A 12,932-nucleotide genomic window follows, 5' to 3' on the forward strand; every position below is an offset into this window, starting at 1 on the left:
TGCAGAGGGACGTCTCACAAGCACACACACAATCCACAGAAAGAGACAGGCTGTCCGACCCCCAAACACATGTTCATTTATGACATTTGCCCCCGTTACACAAGCACCAGGTGCTCAAAAGACTACATTAACACAGAGGTCAGGGCAACGGGTCCATGGCCGCGGGAACTAGGGGTGCTGAGGGTGCTGCACCCCCTGCTGACAGCACAACTTGAAAATCCACCACCGCGGCACCGACCCGCAACATTAAACCCCCCCCCCAGCTCCTCCCTGATAAAATATGTTCCCGGGGGGGCGCTGCTGAGCAAGCATGGAGTAGGACGTGTGTTTGTGTAGCTCTGCAGGAAACTACGGTTAAACTATTACTTTCAGAGGTACCCTCTCTAAACAGCACTTTAAACAAATACATTTTTGCTTTGTGCAACTGTTATACACCCAAACCTAGCAAAACACGACAAAAAAAAACATATCTGCGTCGAAGCCGTCTACAACGAGTCAGGCCACATGCGAAAAACCGATGGCGGAAGAAGGCCCCTGGCTATGCCTCTTGATTTTGAAGGATTCAAACGTGAGCTACGCGAAGACCTAGTTGGTGCAATGAAAAAGGAGGTTCGATCTGTACTCTAAAGCGAACTGGGATTTTTCAAATCTTAAGTTTTGGCTTTAAAATCAGGTTTGGTGGAATTCAAAAACACGACCAACTCAGAAATTGCTGTGCTACGCAGCACGCTAGCTAGCACAGAGCACAGTCTGTCCACTTGTAGTGATGATGTGACTACACTGCAGCGTGATGTGAAGCGTTTGACAGAGCTGGCTGATACCCTTCAAAAGAAATGTGAAGATTTAGAAGCGAGGTTGCGGATAAATAATATAAGGATAGTTGGAATACCTGAATCTCCTGGCAGTTGTTCCACTTCAGCGATTTCAGCTTTGCTCAAAGATGCGTTCAACCTGGAAAAAGCGCCCCTGGTCGACAGATCGCACCGATCACTACAGCCAGCCCCACAAAGACGGTCATAGCGCGTCTTCACTACTACAAGGACTGCAACGATATCCTGCGACTAGCGAGAACCAAACAGAGGATGAAGGTTGACGGCGTGACCATCTCTGTCTACCCGGATTTCACTGCGAGTGTGGCCAAAGCGAGAGCGGCATTTAACGACGTTAGACGAATGTTAAAGGATGTGCCAGGAGTTAAGTTTGGCATTCTTTTCCCAGCCAGGCTACGCGCTACATTCAACGGGACCGAGTCGTTTTTCACGGATCCTGAAGCTGCTCGTACATATGTTTCTCATAACATTGTTCACAATCAAGAGGGCTGACTGGTAATCACAACCGCCATCCATGGGGACTGTCAAGGTGATATTTATCGTTTTCCTCTCTGTTTTGCAATATGTTTGATTTTAACATAAGCTAATTGTCTAATAATGACTGCCAAAGCCACACAATAGGTTTGTGTGGATTGTCGAGGTGTTTTTTCCTTATTCACCGTTTTGCAGCAGGCTATATTTGTTTTTGATATAAGTTAACTAGATAATAAGGACTACCGAAGCCACAATAATCATTTCAGAAGATATTTATATATATTTAAAGTATTTCAAGGTGATACTTTACATTTTTATTATTATTCTCCTCCTCACTGTTTTGCATTATGTTTGGTTTGGTCATTACAAACTTAGTAATAGATGATGGCTTAGTAATACATGATGGCTATGCGGTTAATGGTTGGTCTGATATGACGGCTTGCCATTCTTGTTTAATTTTCGCAACCTCATGTGTTTCCAATGTTTAAATTGTGGAACCTATGTTTATCATTTCTAATTTCCTGCAGACTGCATACTAGTTCAGTAGTTAGGCTACCTGTAAAGCCATGTGCTACTACCTCTGTTTAGGGGTTGTTTATGCGATCTCCAGTTTAGGGGGATGTCGGCATAGGGGTATAGGGTACTTACTTGTTTGTTTGTTTCTTTTTTGAATGTATGTTTTTTTGTCTGCTCACCACTGGGACCTTTTACTACTAATTCACCCAAGTGTTTTCTTAAAATACTGAATGACTTCACAAGGTAGCGGTGCGCCACACGTCTCATCAGTTGGAATATAAAGGGGATGAACCACCCAATTAAACGCACCCGTGTCTTCTCGCGCTTAAAATCCCTAGGCTCGGATATCATTTTCTTACAGGAGACACATGTCTTGGCTACTGAGCGTTCTAAATTAGAAAGAGGCTGGATTGACCAAATATTCTGCTCTAACTATGAGGCAAGAGCCAGAGGGGTGGCAATTTTGATTAAAAGGGGGACCCCTTTTGTCCCATCTCAAGTTATCTCTGATACAATTGGGCGATACGTCATAGTCTCGGGGAAACTGTTTGGCACTCCCATTATCCTAGCCAACGTATATGGTCCAAACTGGGACAATCCACAGTTTTTCTCACGCCTTATAGCCAAGTTACCAGATATCAACTCACATCATCTAGTATTGGGTGGTGATTTCAACTGCGTTCTTGACCCAGTTTTGGATAGGTCCAGGGCCGGTGACCCAAATCAATATTTCCAAGTCTGGGGAGGTACTTCTGTCTTTTCTGAATGACTACAGGCTACAGGACCCTTGGAGAAGCTCTAACCCCACAACCAGACAATATTCCTTTAACTCTCCAGTTCACAAGTCTTACTCAAGAATAGATTTTTTTCTTGTTGATGATAGGTCTCTTTCTTTTGTCAAACATTCAAAATATCACAGTATCATCATATCAGATCACTGCCCTCTTCAGTTAGACCTTCATATAGCTAATAGTAGCACAAAGCACAGAACGTGGCGCTTTGACCCGCTGCTATTGGCTGACAAGGATTTTATTAATTTCATTAGTAGTCAAATAGACTGATTTTTTGAGACCAATACAACTCCAGGTATGTCATATAGCATCATTTCAATCAGGAGAGACCTGGGATGAGTGAAAGATGTTTATTACAGAATAATAAATGTACTATGGTGTTTGGAGCTTGAACCCCACGGGGAATTATATAGATCAACGGGCGCCTGCCCAACGCCCGAAGAAGAATCCCCCACGGAGTCCAGACACTGGTGGCGGTGGCGGCAGCCGACGACCAATCGAGCCGAAGACTGAGACAGGAACCGGGTGGCGACGGGGTGGTGGAGGGTCGCGCACTTGATAGCATGGACAAACTACACAGGGAGAGAATCATATTTAAAGGCACGGATCATGTGACGCCATTAATTGATAGCGGGAGCGCTAATCGACCTGAACCCCAGTGACCGCCCGACCAGGGAACGGGGGAAGGTAGGGCGTTCTTAGCAGGGGGAGTGAGTAGTGTACACTACGATTAAGCTCGAGTGCAGGGATCGGTCTTGCCTGACCGAACTTGCGCAAGCTTTATTTCAATCAGGAAAGACCTGGGATTAGTGAAAGATGTTTATTACAGAATAATAAATGTACTATGGAGTTTGGAGCTTGAACCCCACGGGGAATTATATAGATCAACGGGCCCCTGCCCAACGCCCGAAGAAGAATCCCCAAAAGTAAAAAGGTAGGAAGTTAAGACGAGAACAAAAAGAAAAACATACTCACCAACAGGAAGGAACCCTGAACCGCTGGGGAATAAGCAACACAAACACAACACGGAGAGCGACCGACATGGGTGCACAGCACCGATCGGAGTGACCGCGATCAGTACGAGAGCGTACAGAATGACCTAGGCTAAAAGCATACATACCCGGGCCGGAACCTGCAGGAGATGGCAAGCCATGCACGGACAGATCCGTAGACATGTTCCTATACCAAGAACCCAAAGGAAAGAGAAGCAATGATTGTAGGCTGTAGCCTCCTGGCCAGAGGCCGATGCCCTAGTGCATGAATGAGTTATGTGCTAGAGGGCCGACCCCCTCATGCTGTCGGTGTTTGCCTAGGCTGGCTGAGGCCCGACGCCCTCAGGAATGAAAGTGATAGCCTTTGCGGCTTTGGTCGGCTAGAGGGCCGACGCCCTGGGTCTATGTGAACAGCCTGTGCCGGCTGGAGGACCGACGTCCCCGCGTACGTGAGTCTAAGTGTGCTATAGGGCTGACGCCCTTGAGTCTATGTGAACAGCCTGTGCCGGCTGGAGGACCGACGTCCCCGCATACTGATGACCCTATGTAGGCTAGCGGGCCGAAGCCCTAAAGTGTGTGAGCAGCCTTTGCTGGTTGGAGGACCGACACCCTCGTGACTTGCGCTAGCAAGTGAGTCAGGAACCAGGGACCCTCTGTTTGCATACAGAAACCAAGTCGCTGTATCCGCAGGCAACGTTAGCATCGAGCCTGTTAACACTAGACAGTTTAACGAGAGACACGGTAACAACACCGACCACCAGTTATTTGCAAGTACTCACCGAGAGCCGTTAGGGCCGAAGCGATCTTTGGGCCTCGATGATGGCAGCAGAATCAGGACGAACGTACGAAGAGTACGCTGATGAAGACCAGCGGCCCAGCTGCTGCAAAGACACAGTGGACACTCCTTGCAATGCAGCGGACGTCGCAGTGCCTATTCTGAATGAATGGCCTGAATACCGTCCATGGGGAAGGTTGCATTTGGCTACGACCTGTGCTAGATGGTGGCTGAACCAGGATTGTGACATGGGATTATTGCTAGGGGTTAAGAAGAGGGGGGAGAGTGGATCGGAAGGGGACCTCCTCTTTACGTACCTAAGCATAGATAAGAAAGGACAGAAAGGACCCCCCCGTGTTAGCAATGATGATCGTGCAAGAGCCTCCGGTTTTGGAATGTTTGAGAAGCAGATTGAAGAAATCAGGGTGAAACGTTAAGTCAGAAAAACACACATCAATGGAAGGATTGAACACGTTTTCCGGAGTTGTGAATTCCCCGCACCGTAAAAACCCATAGAAAGCCATTAAAAACGTACAATCCAAGAGGGAATCGATGTAAGGGGAAAAGAGAATAGAATAGAAAGAGTGAAAGGGAGTCTATCATCCACCTTAGCGGGGAAAACTTTGCCTATGCCTTTGAACAGAAGTTTGACTGCTGGATTAGTGAAAAGGCTGGGGAACGATGGATCAAGGCATCTGGCATTGAATTGAATTGAATACCCGCAACCAGAACTTTATATAGCGTGGCTGGAAGTGGCGAACATCAGTGCAGTGACACACAGAAGCACACACCACGTTAACACACACGGGTACAAGCGGGACAGACAAGGACAGACAGAACATGGCGTACGTTCTCCAGGCGAAATCGTATGATCTAAGGATGGAAGCAGCCAATCCCTTCCTCATATAACCCTTCACTACCTCTAAATATGCCTTCAGGGAGTGCTCTTCTAATCTAGGACCAGCTACGCGAGGGGGGGGACGGCCAGGGGCCACTGGCTTGCGTACAGGCACAGATCCCTGAACACCTGAAAGTTGAAACGGGACAGGGAATCAGCTATAACATTATCGTGGCCCGGCACGTGACGTGCTGTGAGGATGAAGTTATGATTAACGGAGAGCCATGTGATGCGTCTCATGAATGACATTATGAGTGGGCAGTTAGAGCGGCCCTTGTTTATGATGCTCACCACGGCCTGATTGTCGCACAACACAGCTATACGCTTACGACGCCACGACTGGCCCCACAGGTAACAAGCGACCACGACGGGGTAGATTTCATACAGGGCGGAAGAGGCACCGTGCGCAGCGAAGTCGTCGGGCCAGGGGCTAGCGAACCACTGCTCCTGATAGAACCCCCCAAAACCAACGGACGGCGCGGCGTCGGTGAAAAACCGCAGAGAGTCCGAAGACCGCACCACGTCGTCATAAAAGAACGACACGCCGTTACAACCCTCGAGCAACTGCAACCAGAACGATAAGTCGGACCGGCAACTATTGTCCAAGCAAATGGGATCAAGCAAACCGGACACGGAAGACGCCAGAACGAGCAACCGAGAGATGAACGAGCGGCCCTGGGGAATCACGCGCAGGGCGAAATTGAAATGCCCAAGGAGAGACAGCAGCTGCCGCTTAGACATGACTGAAGACGTCACGAGGGACCGGGCCATGCCGCATGCACGCTCGAGCTTCTCAGCCGGCAGGGAAGCCTTCATCTCTACCGTGTCCAGCGTGGTGCCCAGAAACTCGAGGCGAGTGGCCGGCCCGAGAGTTTTCTCGTCAGAAAGGGGGACGCCCAGGCCGCGGAAAAACTTTTTTAACAGCAGCAGGGAAGCGCCGGACGCATCGGATGGAGGATCTACCAAGAGAAAGTTGTCTAAGATGTGGAGCAACGCGGGGACCCAGACCCGGTTTAACAGGATCCAACAAATGGCCTCGGAAATCCGGTTGAAGATGGAGGGGCTGCTCCTGCTCCCGAACGGGAGGCGCACGGCGAAATAAAACCGGTTCTCCCATTTCATCCCGAGCAAGTGCCACTGGGACGGGTGAACGGGGACGATCTTGAACGCGTCAGTGATGTCTGCTTTGGAAAGCCAGGCACCAGGCCCCGCCAGCTTTATGGCGTGGTCCACGGTGGCATAGTGAAGCGAAAAAGGCTCGAGGTGAATAAGCCCGTTAACGCCAGGAACCGTACCGGAGCGCGGAGCAGACAGGTCCAGGATGAGACGTTTCTAACCGGAATACTTCCGCGTAGCGACGCCGAGGGGACTACTACGAAACAATGAAAAAGGGGACGAGTCAAACGGGCCTATCTCATAGCGTTTACTGCACTCTCTGGCCAGCAGCTGGGATACGACGGCCGGCTCCCGCAGCGCTGACTGGAGATTGCCCAAAACCAGTGAAGAGGACAATGGACAGGAAACCCCCACCCTGAACCCTTGAGTCAGACCAGTGAGCAGATGATCGACGAACACGGAATCGGGATGGGACGAGAGTTCAAAAGCTAGTGAGAAACATTTATTGGAGTGGATGCGTGCTCGGCTGTTAGTTCGGACCACCACGACGCCCTCGCTGAGGGCGGCCCCGACGTGGGCACACCGACCACGGATGGGCTTCCTGACAGCCGCTGCAAACATGAAGGAAATTACAATTGCCAAAGGAGCACACACTCCTTTATTGCAGATAACCCTCCTGGAAGCAACGTGCACCTTGCGGCCACGAACATCCACATTCGCCTTTCTGATGGAAGCACCCAAGCCCGCGAGCGCGAGGCTGGGCCCCGGGATCCCCCGGGAGAAACGGCACCAGCGGACAGAGAGGAGCAGGATGCCCCAGGCCACCGCACGTGCCGCAAGACACGGCCTGGGAGCCCCCGACCAGCATAACCAGCAGCTCGGTATCCAGCACAGACCAGTCCAGCAACACGTTCGAGCGGGAAATGTAGCGAGCAGCCTTGCTCGAAAAGTCCTTGTGGTACTGGTAGAACAGGTCTGTCCCGTAGCGCAGATTCAGGTCCCCAATGAGAGCCATGTAACCGTCTAGATCCTCCCTGGCTTCCCAGGGAGGATCGGAAACGGGAACAGGCAGAAGAGCGACAGCAGGGCCGGCAGATGTGCCAGCGTCTGAATCCAGCACCTCCGGACGGCGCGACTTCCTTGTACGCGTCCGACCTTGAGCAGCGCTGGAGCGGGGAGCCTCGGGCAACGGGACTCGGCCAGGAGACACGCAGTCCACCCCGACAGCCAGGGCGCGGAGCTGGGAAAGCCCCAACTCGGGCATTTAAAGCATATATATTTGCCGAGTAGGCAAATCATCTCCTACTCGGCCAACTTGCAATCACTGCAAAAACTTACTGATTTATCTAGACGGATAAAAGATCTAGACTGTAGAGCTGCTTCTGATCCTGACTCCAATCTGCACAAAGAGCGTCTGCTACTGCAATCAGAGTATGACTGCTTATCCATTAGAGACAGGGATGTAGTGGGGGCTAAACACACGTAAACGCTATTTACGCACCTCCCGAAATTCGGAAATAGCGTTTATCCACCTCTAAATTGCTGAAATTGCGCTTATCCACCTCTAAATAGCGTTAATGCGCGTTTACGCACATCTAAGTTCCCTGCGCCTCGTAGGCTATTCTGCCGTTGGAATAATGCAAAATACATTTGGTGTAATAAAAAAAAAACAAAGACTACATTTCACATTGTTTAATATATAAACGCTGTAGTCTGAATCATTTCATCTGCGCTGTATGGTCTGTGACCCTCCAATCAATGCGTTGCGGCTGCGGCAGCGACACCAATCAGGATCCACGAAGTACACACATACACGTTGTGGATTAGTCTACCTGTTCGGAATGGATTAATTAGCCATGGATATCAGGCGATTTTTGAAGAGACCATCGAGTGCTCCCACTCCGACAGATGCCCGCAAAAGGCCTCAAGTACAGAGTAAGATCAATTCACGTTTGTAAACGTTGTTTTGGTTTGCACAACATCGCATTAAGACAGGGACAAATGGTTAGCCTACTATTATTAACGTTCTTTTAAATACGATGATACAGATGCTTGACGACCCTGTAAATAAATAAATAATAAAATTCATAGTTCATAGGGAGTCAGGTGGCTGAGCGGTGAGGGAATCGGGCTAGTAATCCGAAGGTTGCCAGTTCGATTCCCGGTCTAGCCAACTGACGTTGTGTCCTTGGGCAAGGCACTTCACCCTACTTGCCTCGGGGGAATGTCCCTGTACTTACTGTAAGTCGCTCTGGATAAGAGCGTCTGCTAAATGACTAAATGTAAATGTAAATAGTTTACCCACCTCTATTTTTACCACTACACCACTGATTAGAGACACAGAACAACTTCTTTATAAATCAAAGCAAACGCATTACGAACACAGTGATAAGGCAGGCAGACTCCTCGCTCATCAACTACATCAGAAAACAGCTAAGACAGCTATCCCTGAAATTCGTATTGCACCGGATAAAACCACCACCCATCCACAGACCATTAATGCCCAATTCAAACATTATTATGCAGATATTTATACATCAGAGGCTAATGCTAATACTGAGGAGATCCAGGAGTTCCTGGATAAACTCGACATTCCACAGATAAGCCAAGAGAAACAAACATTTATTGATGCCCCTATAACATGCCAGGTAATCACACAAGCCATCGGTTCATTGCAAAGCACTAAGGCGGCAGGTCCTGATGGGATTTCAATTGATTTCTACAAAGCTTTTTCTACCAAACTGGCACCTGTATTGGGTTTTCTATACACAGAGATTTTATCCACAAGGAGAATGCCAGAAACAATGGATCAGGCTGTAACAGTCTTACTAAAAAAAGGCAAGGACCCCCTAGAATGTAGTGGATACCGTCCAATAAGCCTTCTTTGCTATGATTACAAAATTCTTACAAAAATACTAGCACGCCGACTGGAAACTGTCATGGCTGATCTCATTTCCTCTGATCAAACGGGTTTCATACCTGGTAGGCAATTCTTTTTTAATATGCGACGTCTTCTCAGCGTACTTCACCCCAATCATTCCTCAGACACACCAGAGGTTCTACTCTCCCTAGATGCCGAAAAGGCTTTTGACCGCATTGAGTGGTCATACCTTTTTGAAGTGCTTAGTAGATTTGGTTATGGCCCAACATTTCTTACATGGATGAACCTGATTTACAGTACCCCACAGGCAGCTGTGCGCACTAATTTTATAAATTCAAATGTCTTTTTTCTTTACCGTGGGGTGAGGCAGGGCTGCTGTTTGTCACCTTTTCTGTTAAACTTAGCAATTGAACCTCTGGCCATAGCTCTCAGAGCTGACAATAGAGTTCCTGGCATTGTTAAGGGGGGCTTTACCCACAAGGTTTCACTTTATGCTGACGACCTTCTTTTGTCTTTCTTTCCAAGCTTCCTTTGTCACGGCCACAGCCGTGCCCCCCTGTTGTTTTTGGTTTTGCCCTGTCCTAGTGTTTCCCTGTCATTGTCTTCACCTGTGTCTCGTCCTCGTTAGCGTCATTGTGTCCACCTGTGTGTCATTTGGTTCTGTGTATTTAGGTTTCTGTTTTGTGTCCAGTCTTGGTCTTGTCATTACTACCCATGTCCCTGTGAGTACCCTAGCTGTTTCCCGTTTTTGAGTAATAAACCCTTTTCGTTCCACCATGCCTGCCGACTCTCGTGCATTTGGGTCTTACCCCACCTCACACCGTGACATCCTTACCTTATGTCACTCAGCTACTAAACGATGTTAAATGGATATCTGGCTATAAACTGAATTTTTCCAAAAGCGTTCTTTTTCCTATTAATAGTTTAGCACAGAATATTAATTATAATGCTTGCCCATTTAGACTGGACAGAGAATCCTTTACCTACCTTGGTATTGTGGTCACGCTCTTACAAGAATTTATATGAGGCCAACTTTAAAAAGCTCCTTGAAAATACGAAACTCAATCCGAAGCGGTGGTCTACCTTGCCCATCTCCCGAGCAAGCCGTGTCAACACTGTGAAGATGACAGTCCTTCCTCAATTTCTGTATGCCTTTCAAATGACACCACTGTTTCTCCCCATTTCCTTTTTTAAAGATCTGAATTCACATATTTCATCATTTATTTGGAACAAATCTGTCCCGAGAGCAAAGAGGGCTATTTTAGAGATGCCTAAATCAGTTGGTGGACTTGCACTTCCCAACTTCATGTTATATTCAGGAGTCAGGTGGCTGAGCGGTTAAGGAATCGGGCTAGTAATCAGAAAGTTGCCGGTTGCAAGTAATCAGAAGGTTGCCCGAGGCAAGTAGGGTGAAGTGCCTTGCCCAAGGACACAACGTTGTCCGGCACAGCCGGGAATCGAACCAACAACCTTCTGATTAATAGCCCGACTCCCTAACCGCTCAGCCATCTGACCCCTAATCTTGGTCGTACTAGTGGCTTTATGCCCCTGATTCACAATGATATTTTTCATGCTGCACAAGCCGACTTGGATTTTCGCTGTTGGTATGATAGTGGCATAGTGTTTTACAAAGACTTATTTGTAGGCAACACCTTCACTTCATTTGAGACTTTGCGTAAGGATTTTGCAATACCTCAAGTTCACTTCTTCAGATACCTACAGGCCCGCAGTCTTGCTAGAGAACACTACCCATTCCCACATCTATCCAATAATGACTTGCTTGACAGAATACTTGGGCGTGACCCAAACCTTAACGGTGCGTTTACACTGCAGTGACGCGATGCGAGCGACAACATGTTTTCCATTCATTTTCAATGGAGCCAGGCGAATCGCTTGCGTGGTGCATTGTGGGTAGCGATGCGACGCGATCGAGTTGAGATTTTCTCAACTCTATGCAAATGAGGAGCGATTTTCGCTAGCGATGGCCAATGGCAGTGTTTTCTTGTTTCTCGTAATGTAGCAACCATGGTAAACATTTCTAGCTTTCAGTTTTTAAGATGGAGGAGAAACTAATCGCCTGTGTGGCTGCATATCCAGTCCTGTACGATAAGTCTCTGTATTTGTACAAAGACATTAATAAAAAGAATGAGGCCAGGCGCAGGTTTGCTCCTGGTGTTTTTTTTGTACTTTGTATTCTCGAACAAAGTTATGTTCCAGGGAGTTCCAGCCGGGCTACTACTATAAGCCCGGCTGGAACTCCCTGGTCGTATCGACAGATTAGCAGAGACTTTGAGTACTATAATAAAACGTTTTTACACATGTCAACGTGTATGTCTATTAAACAGTTTTGTATTTTGTATACAAGTTGTATTTTGATCGATGTTGCGAGTACGTAAACCCAAGTCTGCACACTTGGCCATGACAACTACAACAGTGACTTTAGAGAACTACAATTCTACATTAATCTGTTTGATACGCCCCCGCGCGTGGTGAACTGTGGGAAGGCGAGCAATGGCAAGGGATTCGCGTCGCTGCAGTGTAAACGCACTGTGAGGGCAACATTTCTTTCGTATACAACATCATTCTCAATTTCAGTATGCCTTCAACAGAGAAGACTAGATGCGCCTGGGAACAGGACCATGGCGTCCAAATCTCAGCAGAGGCCTGGGAAAGTAGCCTAGATTTCATCCATACTTCATCTTTGTGCCTTTGACACAATCTGATACAATTTAAGATCCGACACAGGCTTCACTTCTCTAGGGATCGGTTGGCTGCCATTTACCCAAACGCTGATCCACATTGTTTGAGATGTCTTCAGGGCATAGCTACTATTGGGCATATGTTCTGGGCCTGCCCAACACTGACACATTTCTGGACCCGGATATTTGAGGCTTTTACACATGTGTGGCAGGCCCATTCCACCAGACCCTATTACTGCTGTCTTTGGTGTTAGAGCTGAGGAGGTTTAGACTTCTACATCCCAAGCGTATGCCATCGCATTTGCTTCACTTTTAGCTAGGAGACTTATCCTGCGGCAGTGGAAGTCTGCTAATCCCCCTTCTTTCCTTTGCTGGGTAAAAGAAGTCCTCTCTTTTCTACCCCTAGAAAAAATTTGATACTCTAGGGCAGGGGTGGGGAACGTCCGGCCCGCGGGCCGCCTTTGGTCCGGCCCGCCATGGCACTGCAGGAACCATATTATTAGGTGCATTATTTGTTGGCAGCAGCATTATTTTAATATGTGGAAGAGGACCATGGAGGCGCGCAGCGTTGCGTACCAATGTACCAAAAAATTACGCTTGCGCGCCCTGCGCGCTCGCGTAAGTGTGGAATTCCTTTCGAGCAAATCAAACCCAGAATACGTTGTTGGTTTGGGCTAAGCCCCGAATGTTTACAACGTATGGCTCCGCGCCTGATAAACACTCAGATCGATAAGCAGTCTCAAAAATGGTAGCAATATAAAAAATAATACGATCCCTTTCCGTAATCATGATACCCCCCAAGAAATGTTCGATGCACCCCTAGCAAAGCAGGCTGCATCCGTGCCAGCTAACATCACAAACCTCACCAAAGAGGAGCAGTTCCAGCCATCACATTAGGGGTGAGTTAATTAAATGTTTGGCCAAATATAGCAGGCACATTTTTAAGTTGATAATTCTGTA

The 12,932-nt window shown here is 48.0% G+C and overlaps 1 long non-coding RNA gene across 1 annotated transcript in view; it reads right to left on the reverse strand.

Moving 5' to 3' along the window:
* Positions 1-3,024: 3,024 nt before the first annotated feature.
* The window catches only part of LOC136950994 (uncharacterized), a 28,494-nt gene continuing 18,586 nt past the window's right edge, over positions 3,025-12,932 (reverse strand). The window contains exon 2 of the long non-coding RNA XR_010877530.1: positions 3,025-3,183. This is a non-coding gene — a long non-coding RNA (uncharacterized lncRNA). The remainder of the gene's footprint in view (positions 3,184-12,932) is intronic.

This window comes from Osmerus mordax, chromosome 10 (assembly GCF_038355195.1).
Source record: "Osmerus mordax isolate fOsmMor3 chromosome 10, fOsmMor3.pri, whole genome shotgun sequence".
Lineage (NCBI taxonomy): Eukaryota > Metazoa > Chordata > Actinopteri > Osmeriformes > Osmeridae > Osmerus > Osmerus mordax.